At 40.1% G+C, this 24009-nt stretch overlaps 1 pseudogene; it reads left to right on the forward strand.

The window, feature by feature from the left end:
• Positions 1 to 10448, forward strand: part of LOC141410793 (small ribosomal subunit protein eS1 pseudogene) — an 89868-nt pseudogene extending 79420 nt beyond the window's left edge.
• The last annotated feature ends 13561 nt before the right edge of the window (positions 10449 to 24009 follow it).

Here is a 24009-nt window from a genome sequence, read left to right on the forward strand (position 1 = left end):
GACTGTATAGCCACATTGAAGGGGACATAGGTAATAAAAGGCTAAGAGCACAGGTTTGAGAATCAATCTTCTCATATTTGAATCTCAGACATTTCCTGTACTTATGACACTAGGAAAATTTCTTAACTTCTCTGGATCTCAGTTTCCTCATCTTCAAGTGGAGTCCATCTTATTTGGATGGTATGAGGTCTCGAAGAGTTAATAAACAAATACAAATTTTTAAAACAATTTCAGTGGTATAGATGGGTGAGTTTTTTAAGGGTGTTATTCTGAGACATTCTCAACTCTCATTTAAACCAGGGCAACAGTCTTGAAAGGCTTATAGGCCAGGTATCTATGTAATATTTCATTTGAAGAAAAGATTACACTGCTTATACAAATAACCACAAATGAGGCAAGAAGTTTGCATATCAAGGCTTTTCACATTCAGTAAGAAAATACTTCTCTTGCTTGTGTCTAAGCTTGAGTAAATTGGACCATACCTGGCTACAATTTATACTCTTATAAAAAGTGCCATAAATGATGGAGCTGTCCTTTAAGACAGAGGTAAACAGCCATCACCCCACTTGAGAATCACCAGCTGGACAGGGTGTTGGAAAGTATCTTGCCCAATGTCTTCATTATAGAAGGGAAGGGGAAAATGACTCACCCAACATCACAAAGTTGAGTAAGGAGCGACCCTGTTCTGGCCACTGGGTTTGGTTCTTCCTAAACCACTGCAGTCCTATGATGGAACACTCTGAGTCTGATATGACTGATTGACTGGGTTTTGATTATTTAAATCAATAAATATTTCCAAATGTACCTCTGAAAGATAGGGACTTTAAAAAATACCCCTAATACTGTTACCACACCTAAAAGAACTGTGAGCAACAAATCCTTAGTGTCATAAAATACCCAATGTTTAAGTTCTAGATTTTGACTCAGGGGTTAAGATGAAGCTGACCAGGTTTTTGTGACTTTGGAAAGTCATATAACCTTCTTGGGTCTCAGATTCCTCATTCATGACCTGGAGATGATTCATCATCAGGGTTGTGAGTATCCGACAAAATTTGTGAACTCCTGGTTTATTACAGTATATGTTAAACACTTAATAAGCCACTATTGAAACAGTGAAAAAATGTGCTTGGCACATGGAAGATACTTAATGAGTCTTAGCCATTATTAGTAAACAAACAATTATTAATACACTATAATAGGAGCTAGGACCATACAGAGGAGATGGTACCCCAGAGTTGGGGAATAAATACTTCCGAGACAAGACATTACCTAAAAGAAGATTGAAAGGCCAGCACGATGGGAGAAAGGCACTCCCATCTGGAAGCAGAAGTGAATTACATGATGGACAAACCACTGTCTCCTAGTTATCTTCTGGAAAGAACACAAAAGCACCACAGGAAAAACTTAGAAATATGGCATTGTTAAGCTGCATTTTTGCCACATTGCTTCTAATATAATTGGTGAGATGTAAACTGTCCTGGTTCCTGATCTGGGTGAGTAATAAATCTCTAGTTTTAATTTGAATATGGCGATAGGAAAAAGATGTTATATATAATTCTCACTGTCATTAAGGTAACTAAAAGATCCTTTGTAGTGCACACCAACAATCCCAGCTCCTAGGAAGTGGAGGTAGGAGGATTGAGGTTTGAGGCCAGCCTGGGTTCAAATCCCAGTATAGCATCCCCAAATAAGATAAAATAAAATAAAGGGTCTTTTGTTTACTGATCACAGATTTTTCAATCTCAGTGCAGATTATTAAGTATGCAAGATTAGAAAGAGAAACTGGGCAAAAGTTAGATCACTTTACGTGACAGGGGGAGAAGGAATGGGGTTCTTAAACCTAGCTCTGCCTTGGATTCCTTAGGGATCTAGAGAACCCAATGGATCCCCTTCTCAGAATTTTAAAAAAGACAAAAATACACAGGATTAAAAATAATTCTAGGAAAATGACTACAAAATTTTTTAAAAACCACATCGTTTTTCATGGTACTGGGGATTGAACACAGGGCCTAGCCTTGCTAGGCAGGTGCTTTACCACCTGAGCCACTCCCCCAGTTCTTTTTGCTTTTATTTTTGAGAAAAGGACTTGTATTTTTGTCCAAGCTAACCTCAGCTAAGATCCTCCTAACTCTACTTTCCTGACCAGCTGGGATTACAAATGTGCACCACCACACCAGGCCTAAACCACATTTCACTGGTAGGAGGGAGTGATGAGGAGGTAAACACAGGCAGTGAAACTATTCTGTATTATACTATAATTGTGGATGTATGAAATCATGCAGTGTCAAAGCCCATAAAAGCATACAACATTAAGAGTGAGCCTTAATATAAACTATGAGTTGTGGATGATTGTGGTGTGTCAATGTTGGCTAATTGATTACAGCAAATGTACCCCTCTAGAGCAGGATGTTGACAGTGTGTAGGGGGAGCGGGGGGTTGGCATAGGGACTCTGTAATTTCCACTTGATTTTGTTGTAAACCCAAAGCTACTCTGGAAAAGTTTATGTGAAAAACTCCATTTATGAAACAGAAACACATACACTTCTTTATTGACTCTCAACAAGATTTAGAACTGTCTAATAACTACCGTGATTCAAGCTAGTGATGATTATAAATGATACCGCAAGATGTTAGCAGCTACTGTTAATGTGACACGAGAATAACAGTGATTTCATTGGTTAAAAAACAATCACAAGTACTCCTAATACTATTGTGTTTGTTGATTACATTCACCATTAAAGGAAATGCTAATTTTCAGTCACAGATCATTGAAATAAAGATGTAAATTACTTTTCATCCAAGCTAAAGATTCTTGCCCCCCAAATTTCACCTAAGCCACCCTTTAGGGTGCTACAGATCCCTGATTAAGGATCGCTTGGCAAGAGCCTAGAATACAACCAGTCCATTTCTTCCATCCCAAAGACCACTGCTCTATCCTGTTATCACCTACTTCTCAGGTTTTCTGGCTGACTTGGGTTGTTCTCTCTCTGTCTCTGCCTCTGTCTCTCTTGCAAATAATGACAGCATTCTCCACAGCCAGATGACCATGCTTGTTTCCAGTGTCCTTGGTACTCAGAAAAGCAGAGATTCCCACATCAACTCAACTAAAGCCATGCCTGAGACGCTGCAGTGAATGAGAAGATGGAGGAGCAATTCATAAAATCGTCAACCTTCTACTCATCTTTTATGCTGGGTGCAGGAAAGATGTCTCCCCTTCTTTGGTTGCTAATAACAATTTGTAGTGTCTATGGTACTTTTGAACTTCAAAGGACTTGGCCAGTATTATTACCTAATGATACATCAGTTCTGGTGTTGAGTTGATTAGGGTAGGATTACTTATAAAAGTCTCTGATGAATGTTGTTCCACAACTCCTGAGAGCTTATTGAGCTGAATAAAAGGGAGATATATTTAAGGACAATTAAACCATTGTTTTCCCAGAGGCTCTCTGCTATTCAAATAGGAATGCTCTTTGGGCCAGTAATGGTATATCAATTAATAAATAAATGAGTCCATTTCTTCTTCACTGAGCCCAGAATCTTTCTGTCTTATTTTGTTTTCCAGTGTTATAACAAAATACCAGAGGTTAGGTACTTTATATAAAAAAGAGGTTTATTTAGTGTTCACTTTTGGAAGCTGAAAGTTGAAGATCAGGTAGCTCTGCCAGTTTGCTCTCTGGTGAGGGCTCCTTTGGTTACATCACAGTAGCATGGTGGAGAAACAGAAAGGGAAACGACTGCGTGCAGAAGGGGCCTAGCTTCTGAGGTGGTCTTTTGTATAACAACCTGCTCTCAGCATGGACTGATGTCTCCCATCCTGTTCACTTTGCTCAGGTCATTTCTTTTGCCTGGAATGCTCTTCCCCTCATTTTATGCCATTCCTTGTGCCCTAGACACATTTCCCACCAGCCCCCCTTCCTCGAAGCCTTTTCCTATGCCACCCTGCTGCCTCCCAATTGCTTTCTTTACCTATTTCCTGTCCTCCTAGTCTCCTTTGCTCCAGTTATGTTCCTATGTAGTGAGTTCTAGTCCCCTGTGGACCCAAGTAGATTGCAAGCCCATGACAAAGAGGGATCACAGTTTTCTTTTCCACCCTAATACCTAGTTCAGTGTCATACTTGTGGAAGGTGCTCAAAATATCTCTGTATGAACAATGGGATTGTCCTGTGTGTTCACCTGTGACTTATCCTGTAGACTGTGCTTAGGATTCATGGAGACTAAGGAAGATCAGCTCCATGGCACTCATCGCTTTGTTACTGTATGCACATAAGATCTCCATAAGTTACCCACTTTCATCTTGTAATCCCCTCCAATCTTCCTGAACTGTCTATAAACCACCAGACTACATTAGCCTTCCCCAAACTCTGACATACTATCATATTTCTATGTCTTTGTTTTCCTAAGCCCTCTGTCTGCCATGTCCTTCTTCTGTATCTATCTAGCAAACTCCAAATCATCCTTCAAGAGCCATATAAAATATTCTCTGAACTCTACAGCCTTTTCATCCCTCCAAAACATATTAATTCCTCCCATATTTGCTTCCTGTCAGCGCTTCAAACAATGTCAGATGCTCAGAAACTGGTTATTGAAACTGAACCACTTGCTCCCAGCTTTTTATTCATGGTACAGTCTCAGTTAGACAGAAACTCACTGACCAACAACTCAGGTTCTGAGGTGTTGCTAAAGCAGAGGTCCTTTAGGGAGGAAATGACCTGGATAGGACTGAGAGGGCTGTCCTGAAGTCTTCTTTCTCTGTGTGTAATGTTCCACCTGCATGCAAAGCTTGAGACAGAAGGAAGGGAGGAGGAGAGGAAGGGAGGGAGGGAAGAAGGGAAGAAAGGGAAGGAAGGGAAGGGAAGGAGGGAGGGAAGGAGGAAAAATTTGAGGGAGGAAAGAAGAGCCAAATTGCTTAAGCCTATAGTCTGGGTACAGTTCAAGAATTGTGCCCCTTCTGTTAAAGCTTAATGCCAGCATGTCACAGACCAAGCTCATAATATGACTTATGGGTGATCTTTATGGCAATAAAAAAAATCTAGAAAGAAGCTGCCTGGCACCACTTGCTGAAGACGTTTTTAAATACTGTCAAATGACTCATAATTACAAAGGGTGAGTGTACTGTGTTTGCTCTGTAGTGGTTATAGTAAGACTCATTAAGTGCTTTCTGCATCCAAGAGCCCTGTTTTATGTAAACAAGACCTCTGAGGAAGATATAGATGGGTAATAAAGATGAAAGGAAATGAAGTATATTAACGTGAGGACAAATTAATAACGGCCTTGCCATCCTCTAACAGGAAAAATCAGTTGCTGTGGAATAATTGAACTTCTCAGTGTAAGGGGGGGTCAAAAATCCAGACAAGGCAAAAGACAGAAAGGTTGAATCAGACAGGGTTCCTGGGTCAAGCTACTTTATGAAAACGGGGCACTTTGGGAAACTTTCTGTGTGCCCAGCCAGGCCTCTGCTGGGACGTGCAGAGAGCTTTTAGATGGTCACAAGTGAAATCACCTTCCATGTATTTTAATGGTCACTGGGGCATGACGAAGTCACATAAAGGGACAGGGAGAGGAAGTAAGAGGAAGGTGGAAGAGCATGGCACCTTAAAAAGAAAATTTAAAAAACAAGGAAGGTGGATTGGGAGAATCACAATTGTACTTCTCCTCACACAAAATGGTGTGAGCCTGTGTGTTGTGGAGATTTTATTGAAATGACTGTAGCATAGGTGAGCCAAGGCTAAACTCATATGATTAGGGCTATTTTCATCAGCAATTTGCTGCCTGAATTCCTAGACACTGTGTTTGTAATTGCCCACGGTCTATGAAGGTCCACCTGCATATGCAAAGTGGAACAAAGATTCTTGTGGTGTGACCAGATCCTCACCTGGCTCATGCTACTTGTCCAAAGATGGCAAGAGGACAACTAAAAGGGCCTGCTCCATGTCAATGAATTCCAGAGGCATTCCCACCCCAGAGAGTGCTATTCTCTTCATCTTTGGGCATTTCTCTAGCCCTGGCATCTCTCAGCCATGCTGCCTATTTGTTCAGGGTGACTTGCCTCGAGTCAGGCTGGGAATTGGATAAGGTAAACCAGACACCAAGGGCACAAAACTTAAGGAGGCCCTTCATCTCATGTGCCGATCCTGTCAAGGCATGGCCATGTGTCAGTGCTTCCTTAAAGCTTTCTTGGCCTCACTCTAGGGTCACTCAGGGCCTCACTCCAAATAAGAGCAGGAAAGAGGCCTGCTACTGGATTAGCTCAAGAAACCTCTCCCCCAGGGCCAGGTCACACTAACTGGGCTTGACAGCTCTTCTGTTGGCTTCAACAAAACTTCTCTGATTCTACATTAGTTAGTTAGAAGAATCTGAAGACCAGAAACCTTGTATATGGTATTTTAAGTGTATGGTGAATGGTCCACTTCACTTTCTTGTGGAACTCAGAGCCAGCCTGACTAATGTGAAGGCTGAGACCTGTCACAAATTCACCCATGTCCCAGGGACTGGACAGAAGTGACTGAGGCTTTTTCTGCTACTCTTGCCTTTCTGACCACCCAGGAATTGATCCTAAGAGTGCTGTCTAGTAAGTGCCTTCCATGCTGGTGTCCATCCCGGGGACTCTGCTCCCAGGGAACTCACCCTGTAATGCCACCCATTGCTTTCTCCATTGTTTTTCTTGATTCTCTCTCAAATGACTTGGCACCTCTGGACACCTTACAGCTGATTTGCTAATTGTCTCTCTAGCCCTCTGAAGTTGGGAATTTGTGGTCATCATTGCTGGTTCCCTGCACAATCACAAGCAGCACCTGACTCATAGGAGGAGCCTAAGAAATATTGGTTGCATTAATGAAGGATGGATGAACCCACAGGCACCACTGGGAAGAAGATACTCCTGTTGTTGTTGGCATTTTACAACTGAGGAAACCAAGACCCTGGTTAAGTCATTTACCAAAGTTAGTGAAGAAGAAGGCACACAGAAAGACTTATAAATGGAATGTTTCAATTGGAGGGAGACAGGAAGAATTTGGCAGACCAAATTTTAAAAAAAACCAAAACACAATAAGGACTAGAGGTGTGGCTCAAGTGGTACAGTGTTCACAAAGCCCTGAGTTCAAACCTCTGCACTGCCTAAAAAAAATGAATAACAAACACACTGGTAGGCAAGAGAAATGCGACAAAGAAAGCAAAAAGAAAAATAAGAAATTTTTTTCTGTTAAACACTATCAATGGTTGGTAGCATCGTTTAGCTAAGATTTACATCAAGATGGGTTGATAATAGAATTTGTTATGCCCATTGCTTCTGTTCCTAGCTGTTCCGAAATAGCAGGGGCACGATGGGAAGAAGAAAGGACAATATTCCTGTCACACTGGGTGAAAATATCAATGACACCAACTGCTAATGGATGACAAGGTTGTGAAGAATAATTCCTTGGAGAAACCTGGACATTTTAAGGATAAAATCTGCTCTTAGACAACAGAACAGTTGGTTAGAAAAGTTATCTCAAAAGAGAGGATGATGGAGGGGGTGAATGTGATGGGAGTGCATCGTACACACATATGAAAATGCCATCATGAAACCTACAAAAACTATTTTTTAAAAAGAGGGGAGATGGGGACAAGAAAAAGTAATAGAAGAGGCGAATATGATCAAAGAACATTATATGCATACATAGAAGTATCAGAATGAAACCTCTTACATTGTACGATTAATATACATTAATAGAAAAGAATTCCCTTATAGAACTTTAAATTAGCACAAGTTAGGATGTTCAATATTGCTCACATACATCAGGTTGTGGATAAATCTGTCCCTTCAGTATAGATCATAATATATTATTGCCTATTTGTTAAAAGAATTACCATCCCTTTATCTTTTATTTTCTCTTGTAAGAAGAAAAGATTTTTAAAAAATGACTTGAGTTTATGTCACTGAAAGAAGCAGTAGAAACTGCCTTATTTTTTGGATGCAAAACAAAAGACACTGAGTACTGAAGACCTGAGTGAATATGGTGGGTGGGTGGAGGGGACGTGGAGGGGTGGAGAGAAGTGGCAGTTAAAAGAAAGTTGGGTGTCTTGCAACCAAAGTAGAGTCTTGACTTTCTCCCTTCCAAACAACAAGTACCAGTCACTTCGACCTTGTGGTGGATACTTCAAAGATCACAAGTAAAAAATTTACAATAAAGGAATGTGGAGCCATAGGAAGAAATCAAAGAGCACATGACTTTTGGTGGCTTACAAAAGAAAAGATAAAGGAAGCAAAGAGACAATCTGAGCGACACCCGAAAGTTGAGGGAAAAAATAATGCTTTTACAAGTCTTTCAAAGGGAATGAAACCACCAAAGGGAAGTATACCATTAAATAAAAGAAGCAAAGATGAAATGAAAACCCAAACTTAAAATGCTTAACCACCACACTCCAGCCTGAAAGCCCTCATGCTCCTTAGAAATGTCTAACACTGTGTGCTTTGCCCTAATTATTGAGTTATCAAGGTTGGTCATCAGGGAATTGAATTTGATGTGATTAAATTTTGCTCGTTCATTGTCTCCCCACAGACTTTAGATTGGGGACATTGGGAAGGGGGAGTTGCTCAGCCTGGAAGGAACAGCCAAAGGACTCCAGCTTTGCTCTAGTTCCTTCCAGAGTCATCTTCAGCTCCCACGACCAACCTTCTCCCTTGTACCCTACCCAACACACACACACACGTGCACACACACACACACACACACAAGGTATCATCCTGGGCCTCTTCCTTATCTTTCCATTTCACAACTGCTTATTGAGTTCCTGGCACTATACTAGGCCTTGAGTTTACAAAAGTGAACAGAAGACACAAAGTCCCTGCCTAACGTGAAATCACATAGAAATAGAAACAGTAATCAGATCATTGTGCAAAGATTAAATTACAAACCGTGATAAATGCTAATGGAGTGCTGGAAGAATGTGTGACGCAGGGCTCAGTCCAGCCTGGTGGATCAGGGAATGAACGAAGGAATTAAATCTGAGGCGTAAACTGAGGGACAAGAAGTAGTCAGATTTCTGGAGTGGAGCTCATTGGAGGAAACAGCCTTTGTAAAGGCCCTAGCGCCAGAAGGAAGGGATGTATTCAAGGACTGCAAAGTGGTCAGAACAGAGAAGTGGTGCAAGGCGAAGCCAGAGAGGTAAACTGAGGCCCAACAAAGCAGGATTCTGTAGGCTACTTTAAGGAATTATGTCTACTCCAAAAACGGTTGAGAAGACTTTGTTTTTTAAGGGGTGGGGATTATGCCAGATATTCAAATATTTAAAATTTATTCTGTTAAGTGGAACCAGAATTTACTCTATAATTTGTGGACTCGAAGCTAAACAAAGATGCAGGGCCCCTTGTTTAAAATGTATGAAGCAGATACCTTAAAAGCAACTGAGGCCAATAGGAAAAGGGGAACAGGGAACTAGAGAAAAGGTGAGATCAAAAAGAATTAACTTAGAAGGTAACACACATGCACAGGAAATTAATGTGAGTCAACTCCCTGTATAGCTATCCTTATCTCAACCAGCAAAAACCCTTGTTCCTTCCTATTATTGCTTATACTCTCTCTTCAACAAAATTAGAGATAAGGGCAAAATAGTTTCTGCTGGGTATTGAGGGGGTGGGGAGGAGAGGGAGGGGGTGGAGTGGGTGGTAAGGGAGGGGGTGGGGACAGGGGGGAGAAATGACCTAAGCCTTGTATGCACATATGAATAATACAAGAAAAAAAAAAGAAGAAGAAAAAAAAAGAAAAAAATAAAATGAGAAAAAAAAAAAAAAAAAAAGAGTTTCAAGGCTGCGGTACCAGAGCTTAAACCAAGCACGAGGTCCTTCTAATCCAGTCTTGGGTGGAGCAGTCATGTAGGGATTGCTGTGAGAGTACTCAAACTGATTCCCATAAACTGCTCAGTGCTTGCTGAAGTTGCTACCATCACCATCGTCTTACTGCTCTCTGCGCTGTGTCCTCAAGCAGAAAACTGAGCATGGTCAGGGCAAAAACTGCCTGATTAACTTCCGTGGCATGGATGTTACCTGTGACAAAAGGTGCTCATGTCCACAAAATGGCAGACCATGCCTGAAGCTCATGTTGATGTTAAGACTGGATGGTAATTTAGCTTCTCTGTTCTGTGTTGGTTTTACTAGGCTCAGCATTGACAGGTTCACCAAATCCAGAAGAAGATGGTGGGAACTATGACCCGAGAGGTACAGACAAATGACTTGAAAGAAGTGATAATAAATTGATTCCAGACAGAGTTGGGAGAGACATAGAAAAGGCTTGCCAGTCTACCTATCCACTTCATGATGTCTTTGTTAGAAAAGTCAAAATGCTGCAGAAGCCCAAGTATGAACTGGGAAAACTCACGCTTCACGGCTTTCTAGAAAAGCTGCAGGTGATGAGGCAGGTGCCAACGTTGGATATGCTGATGGATATGAACCTGCAGCCCAAGAATACATTTAACATTCAGATTTTTAATAGTGGCTAATGAAATGTCCTATTTGTAAAAAAAATCTTACCAAAACATAATTTATCACCTCACACACTCATTTAAGATTGCTACTATAAAAAAAGTGTTTGTGAAGATGTAGATAAATTGAAAAGCTTATGCACTATTTGGTGGAAATGCAAGTAGTATAACCTCAAAAAATTATGAAATCGGAGCTAAATTATCTTCATTTTTATTGAAAAAGTATGGTGCTCCCTCAACAAATTAAAAATAGAATTAGCATGTAATCCAGCAATTCTTATACACAAAAGATTTAGAAACAGGCTCTCAAAGAAATATTTGTACACAGCATTCTTTACAATAACCAAAAGGTAAGCTCAGTGTATCGGATAAAGAAAAGATAGTATGCATGTACAGTGGAATACCATTTCCTTAAGCAGGAAATTTCAACACATGAAACAATGACTGAACCCAGAGAGCACTGTGCTAAGTGAAAAAGGACAAACACGTCATGCTTCCACTGTATGAGGTATTTAAATCCAGAGAGAAGGAAATGGTGATCAGCAGCTTGGAGGAGTGGGGAGTTACTGTTTAATATGTGCAGAGTGTCCATTTTGCAAAATGAAAAGGGTTCTGGAGATGGATGGATCAGGACATGTGTGCCATGGGACCACACAGAAATGGCTAGATGGTAAATTTTATGTCATATACATCTCACCGCAAGTAAAATAAACAAATTAAAAGGAAACAAAATGTAATTAAGCATTTAAAATTGTGGGAGAACTCTGGAATAATTTCTAAATCTATGTGAGATTATTTTTATTTTTAGTTGTAATTTTAATTTTGTAACTGATTCTTTCTGGTAAGCACAGAAACCATCAAAAGAAGGCATTAGTTGAGGTCAATTCAGACTAGTGTGTCCTCCAAATATTTTGTTGCTCAAAATAAAGTGAACAAAAAGCTCCCTGTACTATCAGATGATTTAAGATGACTTGAATTCTTCTTTTCAGACGAATACTTTATGAACAAACATAAGCACTTCTTTCATATTATAATTAGATCCGAAAAAGGAAAAGATAATTGGTTCTGTATATTATGTTGAAAAATGTAAAGTTAAACCATATGAAATTGACTCTACTCAGATGTCTTTGACCTATAAAAATGTCAAATTCATATATTCCATCTATCCACTTATTTTTTGTGGCATCTTAAAGTAGAAAATGCATTTTCATAGTAATATTCTTGGACATTTAAGTCAAACTTTAAATTTTTATGGCCAGATCATAAGTTGCTTCTAGTTAAATATTCCATGTATTTCCAAAGTCTCATGCATGATGTCTAAAGGAAGTGCCAGAAGCCCAAATTCTGGTCATTTCTTCAAAATAAAATGAAATAAGAGTGAATTCTGGGCTAGGTGCTCACATCTGTAATCCCAGCTACTCCAGACGCAGAGATCAGGAGGACTGTAAATCGAGGCCAGCTCAGGGTAGGAGAAAGTGTTGGAGAGGAGTTAGCCAGACCCCATCTCAATGGATGTGTTAGTGTATGCCTGCCATCCCAGTTACATGGGAGGCCACAGGTAGGAGGAATGTAGACTGAGGCTGGTGCACAGCAAAAACACAAGAATCTACCTGAAAAATAAGGAAAGCCAAAAAGGGCTAGGACCGGGGTGAGTGTGGTTCAAGTAGTAAATCATGTGCCTAGTAAGTATGAGGCCCTGAGTTCAAACCCCATACTGCCAACAAAACAAAACAAAACAGTGAATTCTGATAGTTCACATTTCTCATGACCAAAAACTAGTTTTGATCAACCTTTTTGAACAATCAATAAAAATTAAAAGATTAGATTTATCCCTTTGGCCAGCCATTCTTTGAAAAGGGCTCTGGTCTGAGGATTCAGAACCAGCCCCTTTTGCCTCCATCTGTGTCTCAAGAATGTAAGTCTCATAGAGTGGGGTACAGAACACCTGACCTGCATAAGCCACTCCTGCAGTAGGAAGACCATTTCCACTCATGAATAACTGCCTCCATTTTGAGTCCCTTTCTCTTTCTTTCCTTCCTTCCTTTCTTTCTTTCTTTTTTCTTTTTCTTTCTTTCTTTCTTTCTTTCTTTCTTTCTTTCTTTCTTTCTTTCTTTCTTTCTTTCTTTCTTTCTTTCTTTCTTTCTTTCTTTCTTTCTTTCTTTCTTTTTCTTTCTTTCCTTCCTTCCTTCCTCCCTCCCTTCCCTCCCTCCCTCCCTCACTCCCTTCCTCCCTTCCTCCCTTCCTTCTTTCCTTCTTTCCTTCCTTCCTTCCTCCCCCCCTCCCTCTTTCCTTTCTTTTTTGAGCTTTTAAATTTTGGAAAAAAATTCAAGACTGTAGAAAAATTGAAAGAATGATATGTTATCTACCAAGACTCCCAGGTTATTAGCACTTACCATATTCTCTCTGTGGAGATGCATATAAACACTTCTATATATGTGAATAGATATTCTATGTGCTGTATATAAACACATGGATGTTTATATATGTAAACATTTCTCTTTCTATGAACCTTTATTTCTTATTTTAAAGTAAATTGTAGATATCATGACATTTTATCACTGAATACCTCTGCACATATGTTCTAAGAATAAAGACACTCTCCTATATAACCAAGCACCCTTATCACAGATAAGTAATAAAATATTGTTATAGTGGTACCATCTAATCTACAGTCATATTCAAGGTTACCTAATTAAAAAATCTTTATACCTCTTTTTAAAAAAAAAAAATCTAGTGTCCTCTGAAATATCATTCATTGCATTTAGTCATTCTGTCTCTTTAGCCCATGCTAATTGAAAAGTCTTCCTACCCCCACTGTGGAATTTTTGTTCTTTTATGAATACCATTGTGAGACAGCAGGCCACCATGTTGTGCTGGTCTTGCTGACAGATATGGAGGAAATCTTGTCAAGATGCTATACAGCTGAGAGAATCTCTCCACATCACATCAGGAGGCTCTTTTTTTTTGGGGGGGGTTGGAGAAAGGCTGTATTTTAGAATACCAAGTTTATTTTAAAAAACATTTGAATCAAACCATCTATCTTTTTGTGTTGACACCTCTAGGATATTGTTCATCTTTCCAGTGACTTGTAGCACTCTTTAAAAATTCCCAACTAGGCAAATCTTCATTACAATTTTTTTCCTTTTTTGTTGTATTATTGTTGCACTGGGGTACATTGTGACATTTACCAAAGTTCTTACAATATACCATATTTGAATTCAATCCCTCCATCATTCTCCTTTATCCTCTCCTTCTCCCATTTCTGGAATAGTTTCAACAGGTCTGATTTTTCATACATGAATATATAATATATCCACCATATTCATCCTCCTACATCCTTTCCTTATATCCTCCCCCCAACAGGTACCATCCCTCAGACAGAACTTGTTTTACCTTCCACATCAGAAGGCTCTAAACAATTGCCTCCATCCCTTGCTTAAGGTGCTTCATGTTGATTCTCGTCAACTTTAGTTTTTTCAAAGTGCTTCTAACCTGTGGAGTTTGTAGCATCAATTATATAGAAAGTAAGTCCTGAATGTCTCTATAGCTCGTATGCCATAGAGTTTGTAGCAAACAGATTAGTTGTGTCTTCTTTTAACTGATGACTATGGTAATGGTGACATTCTCAGAAACATTGAAGACTGCTTGAAGAAGACTATGGAAATTTGCTTCTCCAAACTGCCTAGCAAACCCAAAGAGTGCTTGGAGATCACTAAATGTTCCTGTCTCTAAATATCTCTTTGTCTCAGATTCCTTCTCCTCAGACCATTTCATTTCCATATAAGTTGCTTTGGTTTTAATTATTTTGTAAAGAAGAGCCATATAAAAGAGAGGACTTGCAGAAAAATATTAAAACTCAGATCTCTTTTTAAAACAATAGCTTGCAGTAGTGACTATTTTGTGTCATTAGCAGAATTTTCTGTCTACTTCTAAGAACTTTGTTAAAATAACTTTCTTTGCCAATCTAAGCCCCTGGAGCAATCTTCCATCCATTCTTTGTGCTTTGGGGAACAGCTGACCTTGGTTAGAAATTAATTTATTATTTCCTGTTTCCTTTATAGCTCCCACGTCCCTCCCCACCTCCTTGCTCTAATAATGACACATAAAGTTAATGAGCACCAGTAATTAAGAGGGCCATTTTAGAACTAGTGAGTTGGGTATTGAATGCCCTTGACCTAAACTTTACTTGGAAAAAGGATAGCTGAAGAATTAAAAAATAGAGTTCCAAATCAGAAACTGAGGGCGTCTTTTCTGTTAGTAAATTGTGGAGCTCCGGCTGGATTTCTGTTATTTTGTCTGTCAGTTAAACAGGATTTACAACAATTTCTTATTAAGAGTTTTCGGGTGTCCAAAAAAGTTGCAATAAGTTGGCAATATAGCTCTTAATTTTAGAGAAACTAGGCATTGTGAATATTTTTACTAATTATAAAGTCCAATATATTTTCCTTACTTTTCATAATTTTACCTGCCTAAGTCAATAAAAGTTAAAACTTCAATCTTTTAAATTAAATAGCTTAAAATAATAAGAGGAATTAACAATTTTATCCTCAGAAAAATTAAAAATTACAAGTAACTCCTTACCATGGAAGTAATGAATTGAAAGAATATTAGAAAATACAGATACACAAGAAGAAGGTCCCATCAGATAATGGTGTGTTAAAGTTGGATGATCAGTTGAAACCCATGCATCAATTGGTAGGGGATGTGGGTAATGGAGAGGCTGCACCTCTGCCCTTCTAAAGGGATCATGTAAATATATTTTTTAATAATCTGCTGTTTAAAACTTATTAGTCTATTTCGAATGTCTTTCTGGTTCAACCAAAGTAACTTTAGCAGATGCTGTGAGGAACCGTCCAGATTCTTCTTTAGAGCTAGAGACTTATTTACCCAGCTGGTTGATGCTGGCCATAGACCTTAATCTTCACCTCTCTTTAGAACTCTTGGATGAAGGTACATATTCACCTTGCCCAAGGGAAAACACAAAACCAAAGCAGCTGGTTTCTAATAGGTAGAAGATATAGGGATCTAGGCCATGTCCTAGAAAATTCTTAAGGGCTACTGTAGTTCATTCCCTATGGGGTGGACTGAGGCCTTCTTCCAGATGGCATCACAGTCTCACTTCTCCCTATACCCCGCACTGTCTAGCTCATTCTTCCCTGCCAGACACTTGATCTCAAGAGTACTCTACTATCAACCTCTCCTATGCTAATCTCCATCTCAGAATTTGCTCTCTGGAGCATCCCGTCTGTAACAGTTGACATTGGGAGTGGTCTGAGAAAGCAGACACCATACAGAAGTTTGGATCTGGCTCTCTTGCCTTCTAGATGGCAGCAGGGACCCCAAAACAGTGGTGGGTAGACAGTAGAAAGTGCCTGAGCAAAGGAAGTACAGCATTGCTAAAGCTTTCACTAAATGGTGAACCAGAATGGGATACCAGTGGAAGAAAACGTAACAGCCAGTGAGATGTATCAGGTTTTAATAAATATGGGAAAAACATAAAGTCAGTGAGACTGGGTGGGTATTTCTTTATTTTGGGTGGTACTGGGGTTCAAATTATGCTTCCTGCTTAGTAGGGATGACAGGTGCACACTATCACATCCAGCTTATTGGTTGAGATAGAATCTTGCTAACTTTTTTTGCCTGGGCTATCTCAAACCTCAATCCCCCAGATCTTTGCTTCCCAAGCAGATGGGGTAACGGGCCTAAGCCACCATAACTATGTGGGTGGCTATTTCTAGGCTCAATTGACATTTTGAGAAAAAAATAATAAAAAGATGAAAATGGTTATTTGGCAATTAAATGCTAACAGTGATAGGCAGAGGGCTTCCTAGATAGCATATAATGAGTTCTAGTCTTCTGTAACCAGAGTCAGGACTATATCATAAATATACATGGTTCCAAAAAAGGTTTAATTCTTATCCTACACAGGTAGGCTTGGGACCTTGACACATGAGTGGTGAACATCTGGGGTTGATGAACTCAAAAGCTTAGATCTCAGATTCTTCTGAACAGTTTTTTGGTACTGGGGTTTGAAGTCAGGGCCTGTGCTTGCTAGGCAGGTACTGTACCACTACAGCCCTCCTCTGAACTCTGAATTAGAAGAAGTGGTGCAATTTAAGGTAAGTATTGCCCTCATGTTTGAAGATGCTGCAGAGGCCTCTCTGCTACCAGAGAGCATGGTCCTTCCTGAGGATCTTCCCCTCTTCTTTAACACTGGGTCAATTAGGACTAAGTGACAACTTAATTTGGAAAGGGACATGTGGCCCTAACAAAGGAGGAAAGGAGCTGTATTCCCAAAAGGGATGCAGGATCTATCCAACTTGTTCCAGCAAGAGCTGGAGGAGTACATGAGAAATTGGTTCTAAGACCCTGGGTTAGGGTGGGGGTAAGGGAAGTCATTACTCATAAAGTTGGATAGCAGCAAGTATTTTGATTTGAGAGTACTGTCTCAGAATATAGGTTTTTTTCACACTGACAAGGTTACTGAGCTGTGGTGTGAATATGCTATTAGTAGATAGAAGCATAGCAAAAATGGTTCAAGTAAAGGAGATACAATGGCAGAACTGCCATGGCAAGTGGTAGAAGGAGAAACTAAAAGGCACAGAGAAGTGAGCATGTTGTAGAGAATCTGCTGTGTAAGGCTGGAAAACCCTTTAGATGGTTGTACTCCATGGGAAGTGCCAGACTCATTTACCAAGTAATGAGGGTTGTGTTTGTGAAGGGGCAACACAGCCACTAGGAAGTTCAGTGGTGGTTCTCCTTCTTGGGGAAGGCTCATCGTAGAAGACATTGAACTGGCCTCATTGGTAGCAATGGGGATGATAGAATGCCAAATGTTACAGGCTAAGTGGCAGTGCTTGGTCATCAGAGGCCAAATGAAAGTCATTGTCTTGAGTAAAGTCAGAGTATGGTTCAGAGCCTGTCCCACAGAAAGCTTTGTATTTTGGATCTTTAGGGGCAAAATAAATATACAGCCAATGAAGGTGCTACTCTAACTGTTCCGTCAAAAGAAACCAGTGATGAATAAGTGGGAAATCAAGGGAAGTTACTTTTGTTGTTAACTTTTGCATATCTATGACCAAAATACCTGAGAAAAACAAGAGGAGGAAGTGTTTATCTTGCTCATGGTTTCAGTCCATCATGGTGAAGAGAGGGTGGTAGGAGCAGAAAAGTTCACATCACGGCTACCAGGAAACAGAGAAAGGGGAATACAGGAAGGAATTAGAACAAGATATAGCCCCTAAGGACATGCCCCCAGTGATGGACTTCTTCCAACTGGGCTCCACCAAATTCTTTTCACTACCTCCCAAAAATGCTAGCATATTATGAAACCCATTGAGGAATGAATTCATTCATTAAGTCAGAGCCCTCATGATCTAATAATATCTGGATATTCCATCACAGACTCACTCAGAGATATGCTTTACTAATCTCCTAGGTGTTTCTCAATCCAATAAAGTTGACAATTGAGATTAATCATCACATCCCCCTAACAAAAAGTCACTTCATCTTGCTTACTTTCTGTCCCTGAGTGAATTTTTATTCTCAGAAGTTCCTGAATGAAGGAGCTGCTGTACCCAAGGTAAATAATTTTGCAATATCATGACACATATACATGATAGTTATTCCCCAGTCCTTTACCAAAGGGACCTAAAACCATTTACTTGGGAGGCCATATACTAGAGAAAGACAAATACTCAAACACAGGGTCGAAATTAACATTGATATCCAGAAACCTGAACCATCATCCTGTCTCATGGAGGTCATAGAATAAATGGAATAAAATCCTGGTTCAAATATAGCTCCCAATGGGGCCCACTGATTCCACAGGCCCATTCAGGGGTCAGTTCCCTGTTCCCAAATATGAAATTGGAAAATATATGCATTGTATTTGACACAATCCCCACATTGGTTACCTGGCCTGTAGAATAAGATTTATCATAGTGGGAAGGCCAAATGCTCCAAACCATGCAACCTGCTCTCTACTCCCAGCCAAAATAAAAATACCACATGCTAGCCACCCTTAATTAAAGAATGCTCAGGTGGCAGGCCCTATCACATCTCCATTTGATTCATTATTCTGGCCCCTGCAAAACCAAATGGCCACTGGAGGATGACAGTGGACTCCTGAACTCAAACAGTAGGCACAACTGCAGGTGTTATGGCAGATATGGCATCTGTTTCCACAGAAGATTAACAAGGCCTCAGGGACAGGATGTGTGACCATTGATCTGGCAGGTATATTCTTTTCTCTATCAGGAAAGAGGATCAAAAACAGTTCTCATTCACTTAGAACAGATTACAGAAGACATTTGCAATCTTTCCCTAGGCTCTATAAACTCTCCTGACCTCTCTCATAGATAGTCTGGAGAATCCTGAACGGCTAGATGTTGTGCCAAACATCACAATGGTGTACTGGCATGGTCTGATCAGATCAATGAGCAAGAAGTGGCTGGTCTGTTGGTGAGACACATGCCCTCCAGAGGGTGAGGGATGACAAAGATTCGGAGGCATTTATGTTAGTGAAATTTTTGAGGATCCAGTGGTGTGCACATGGAGTAAAACCTCAAAACCCATCAAAAATTATTTTGTCTTGTACCTCCATCCACAAAAAAGGAAGCACAATACTTCTTTGGGTTCAGGAAGGAAAAATTTCATACCACAAATACTGCTGATCCCTTTGTCAAGTGACCCAGATAATAGACTTTGATGAGAAATCAGGAAATAGTTCTGCAGTAGGTCCAGGCCAGAGTGCAAACAGCCTTGCCAGTAGGGCAATATGATCCAGCAAATTCTATGGTATTAGAGATGTAATGGTCGCAAAGAACACATGTAATGTTTACGACAGACCCCAGTGGAAGAATCTGACCCCTGGGTTTCCTGAACAGGAGTATACCATTTGCAGTGGAGAACTGTACACCTTTTGAAAAACATCTCCCAACCTTGTGACCTGGTAGAGATGAAGTACTTGATCATAGGACACCAAGTGATCAGGCCACCAGAACAACTCATCTTGAGCTGGGTCTTCTCACACCATCGTGTCATAAGGTCAGAGGGACCTAGCACAAATAATCATAAGATGCAAGTGGCACACCCAGGATCGAGCATAAGGCTGGGAGAACAAGCAGGCTGCACAAGTAGCCCAGGTCCCAGTGTCACCCACCACTGTTGCAACTGCCCTTTTCCTTCAACTCATAGACTGTATATTGTTCCATGGGGATCCTTTATGAGCAACCAAGTGGATGGAAAGCCCTGTTTGGCTCATGGATGTGTCAGTCTGGTGGGGAATGTGAGGGCAAACTGAAGAGGGGTGGCAGCTGTTCTATTGCTCCATTCAAAGGTGATTGAATCCTCCCAATGGCAGAGGTTTGGGTGGTACACCTGGTCTCAGTTTGTATGGGAAGAGGATGCCCTGAAGTTAGAATATACACACTCATAGGCAGTGGCAAATAGCTCAACCAGTTCATTATGGTGCAAGGAGAAGGAGATAGATGAGAAGATAGAAGAGGCCCAGAGCAGTGACCTGAGCCTGTAATCACAGCTATTTAAGTGGTAGAGATTAGGAGGATCACAGTTCAAGGCCAGGCTGGGCAAAAAGTTAACAAGCATTTCTCTCAACAAATAGGTCTGGAGCGGTGGTGTGCACCTGTCACTCCAGCATCCCAGCTACATGAGAAACATAAAGAGGAGGATCACAATATGGGCTGGCTTGAGCAAAACTACGAGACCCTACCTGAAAAACACCTAAAGCAAGAAAAGGCTTAGGGAGTAGCCCAAGTGGTAGAGCTGTTTGCCTAGCAGGAGCAAGGCCCTTAGTTCAAACTCCAGTATTCACCTCCTCCCCAGAAAAAAGACTAGAAGATAGGAGACAAGGGGTAGAGGCACATGCCTCAACATGGCTGTCACATGTTAGCACTCATCCAGGAGCATCCACCATAGAAGAGTAACTACTTGTTGAGAGACAGAATGCCTCCATCAGTTGACCCAGATGGCCTCTGTTATTACCTGGTGCTGGCACAATTAATGCAGGAACAGAGCCTTCATGGAGGCAGGAATGGAGGCTAAAAATAGAAATGAGCATTCAAGAATGAGGTTCTGAGGACAGAAGGGTGGGGGAGTAAAGTTTCACTGACCAAGACAGTAGCCCTAGAAAGATGCCAGGGAAAACTGACATGGTGCTGAACTGAAATGAACAGAAATTTTATGAAATATTTTGTTGTGGGGATGGGTTAGGGTTAGGAATTCAAATATAGTCACTAAGCAAATATGATTATAGCCACTGTTGCTGAGTGTCTGAGTGGTCTAACAGAGACCAATTCAGTGTTCTGGATAATGCACCTGTGACAAGTTGACTCCAGTGGGTCTCTTCTACTCTAGAAAAGGCAGCATCCACCTTGACTGGAGAAGAAGTACATAATTTAAATGTTTGCCTTTCCTGGCTGTAGGAAACCTACAAGTAGTAGTGTGGATCAACCTGCACAGGATCCCACATAACATCAGAACAGACCAAGACCCTATTTTACAGACCCATAGAAGCCACCGGAAATACCACATAATACCCATTTAGAGATTACCATCTTGATAGAACAAAATGGGACACTGATATAAAACAATGAATGACCTGAGGCATGAATCAGAGGTGCTTGCAAGGATAGAGGTCCATCCTTGAGAAAGCAATGGTCACTTCAACTTAACAAGGATCCAGGAAGCAATGAGTAGAAGCAGGCTGGTTCTACCTCCATCACTTCCAGTTGGTAACCCACTGGGGATTTTGTGTATATTGCCTCTCAATTCTGAGCTATTTAGTTACAGAGATCCTGGTTCCCAAAGAGGGGACACTTCTGGTCAGGGGACACGTTGCCTTGCTGTGTAACCAATCTTAGGCTCAATGAGAGCTCCTTTGAGCATCCTTATAAAATAGCCATTACCTCTTCCCTGGGATCGGTTTTATCTCCCTCTCTTTGTACTCTGCATGGTATTTATTACTATTTGAATCATATTTCTCCTTTATTTGCTCACCTGCCTATTGTCTCTCCATTTGCTTGTTCTTAGCTGTGTCATTTGTGTCTAGAATAGCACTGGCAAGATTGAAGGCACTCAATAAATATTTCTGAACAATTCTGCAATGTCATTTTTTTTTTGTGGGTGGATAGTCTACAATTATAAGGATTTGTCACCATTAATTAGCCACTTTCATCAGTTCATTTTCTTCACATTGCTTCTCCAATGTAATAATGGCAGGCAAAAACTTCATGTATATCGTCTATTATTTCCACAAGATGATTTCCAAGTGGTACAGTTTCTCACATAAAAGGTATGGCTTTTGGTTATTCAGGTTTTTGATATGTGATGTCTGTGATATGTGACGGCTTCTGCTGTGTGATGTTTTAAATGTATTTATATATTGTACATACAGTTCAGATTTAGCTGTGCTGTTGTCACACGGGCTGTCTTAACTCCATATGAAACCAGTATTTTTGACCTGGCACCCTTCAACATTTTATACAAGAAACCCGACCATATTCAGAATGTTAAAATTAATTTTTATTACCTTTGCTGAAGATCAGGTAAGTCTTTAACCCTAATTCTAACTTAACCCCACAGCAAAACACTTTATGATTTCCATCTAAACACTTCAGTTCCCCCCATAGCAGCTCTCTTGGCTGGAAGACCTTCCAAGTCTTCTGTCCATGGCACCACATTCTTGCCTCCTTACTTTCCCCTGCTTCCTGCATTTTCTTCCCCCTATTTTATCATGTGGAAAATTTTCTGATGAAACGTGGGTCCCACATAGAGATGCTAGAGTTTGTTTCTAGCTGGTACTGCCTTCATTAAGTTTCAACCAGTTTGTGTGTCTTCCTACAAAGAAATTTGCAGACTACATGCATAGAAGACAATGTTCTTTCTCCCCTGCCTCTTAAGTCACTTTCTTGCAGTGTGGAAGGACAAATTCTGACAGTCTCATGTTATCTGTAATGCAGGGTACCACTTAGAGTTGTGCATTATCACTACCTGTATTTGATGAATGTATTTGGTATACTTGGGCTTCCTCCAGATGTCTTTCCTTCTTCCTCTTTTCATAGTACTTACATGTCTCTCACCTTTTTGTTTCAAGTTCTGAGTTTCAGAGACTGGAAGATTTAGGTTGAAGTTCCCTTTTACCGCATACTAACTCCATGAATAGAAGCACGATGCCTTACCTCTCTGGGTCAGTGTTTCCTCTGAAAAATAAGAGCTTCCATCATGAAAAGTAAACAACATAAGACACATTAATTAAAGCAGTAGTCTAAGCAAACGTGCAACAAATATTAGCGGTTACTACTCTACTTTCCTTTTTAGCATTTATAGCCTTATTTACCTTCTTGGGCATTCATTGTCTTATTTCCTGTTTCCTTTCCATTCATTTGCTTCTCTAATGTCTTTATTATTCACCTTTCCTCAGTAGGAACTTCAGCTAAGATCAAGTTCTCTGAAATCTGCCTCCCCTCTTCATTTCTTACCAAGTACTTTCTCCTTCTTGTCTTTTCACTGTACACTCTTATTATCCATAGCTTCTAGAAATATCTTTCTTTGCCTATAGTTCCCTTGAACTATGTTTTGTTTTGTTTATTTTAAAATAGGGTCTCTCTAGGTAACCCAGTTGGGCTTGAACTCCCCAGTGCTGGAATTACAGCTGTGGGCTACTACACCCAGTCACTTTTTTTACTTATTTTCAAGTCCCTACTTACCATCTATTCTAGTCTCTGATGACCTCCCTCCACACATTTGGACATCTTGTTGTTTATTTTCCCTCTTCAAAGTTGCCCCTCATATCTGGCTTAGAGATATTGTTCCCTTAGCCATACATATTCCCTTTATCTTTATAAAGATGACATTTAATTCTCTTTCACATTCATTCACTCATTCATTGACTATTATTGAAAGCTTATCATCTTCAAGGTGCTGGATTGGAGCTTTAGGAGGCACAAATTAAAGATACAGTCCTTACTCTTTAAATACTTCAGAGTATGGCGGGAAGATAAATTTCATTTCAGTGGTTAGTATATGGGGAGAATTGGGAAGAGGCAATTGGTGAAAACTGAGGTAGAAGGAAAAAGTATAAAGGAAAGCATTCCAGAGATGTTGACATCAGAGTTGAAGAATAAGCCAGGAGAGGGCTTATATTGGGGAAGTACAGATTACAGATCACAATGCCTGTGTATTGAGTTGAGTATTACATAGCTAAATCACTTGACTACAGCATTCAGTGCATTGAGATGACTTTTTAAAACCTAGCTACAAGATTCCTTTCTAGGTCTTTCTTGGCTAATAAGTGGGAAAAAATCACTGTGTAGAGCCCTTGTCTTTGTCCGCACTAAATCTAAACATATTGTAATTTCTTAACTTCTATTTCATTCATGAAGACAGTAAAAACATTGTTTGTATTCATCTGGTAAATAAAATAACCACACAGTTCAGGCATATTTTTTCTAAACTTTGTATAAAACTCCTCACTTCTAATAGTTTTAATTAATGCAAATAAACATGTCTAGTGGATTTATTCATATAAATTGA

Source organism: Castor canadensis, chromosome 9 (genome assembly GCF_047511655.1).
Source record: "Castor canadensis chromosome 9, mCasCan1.hap1v2, whole genome shotgun sequence".
Taxonomy (NCBI): Eukaryota; Metazoa; Chordata; class Mammalia; order Rodentia; family Castoridae; genus Castor; species Castor canadensis.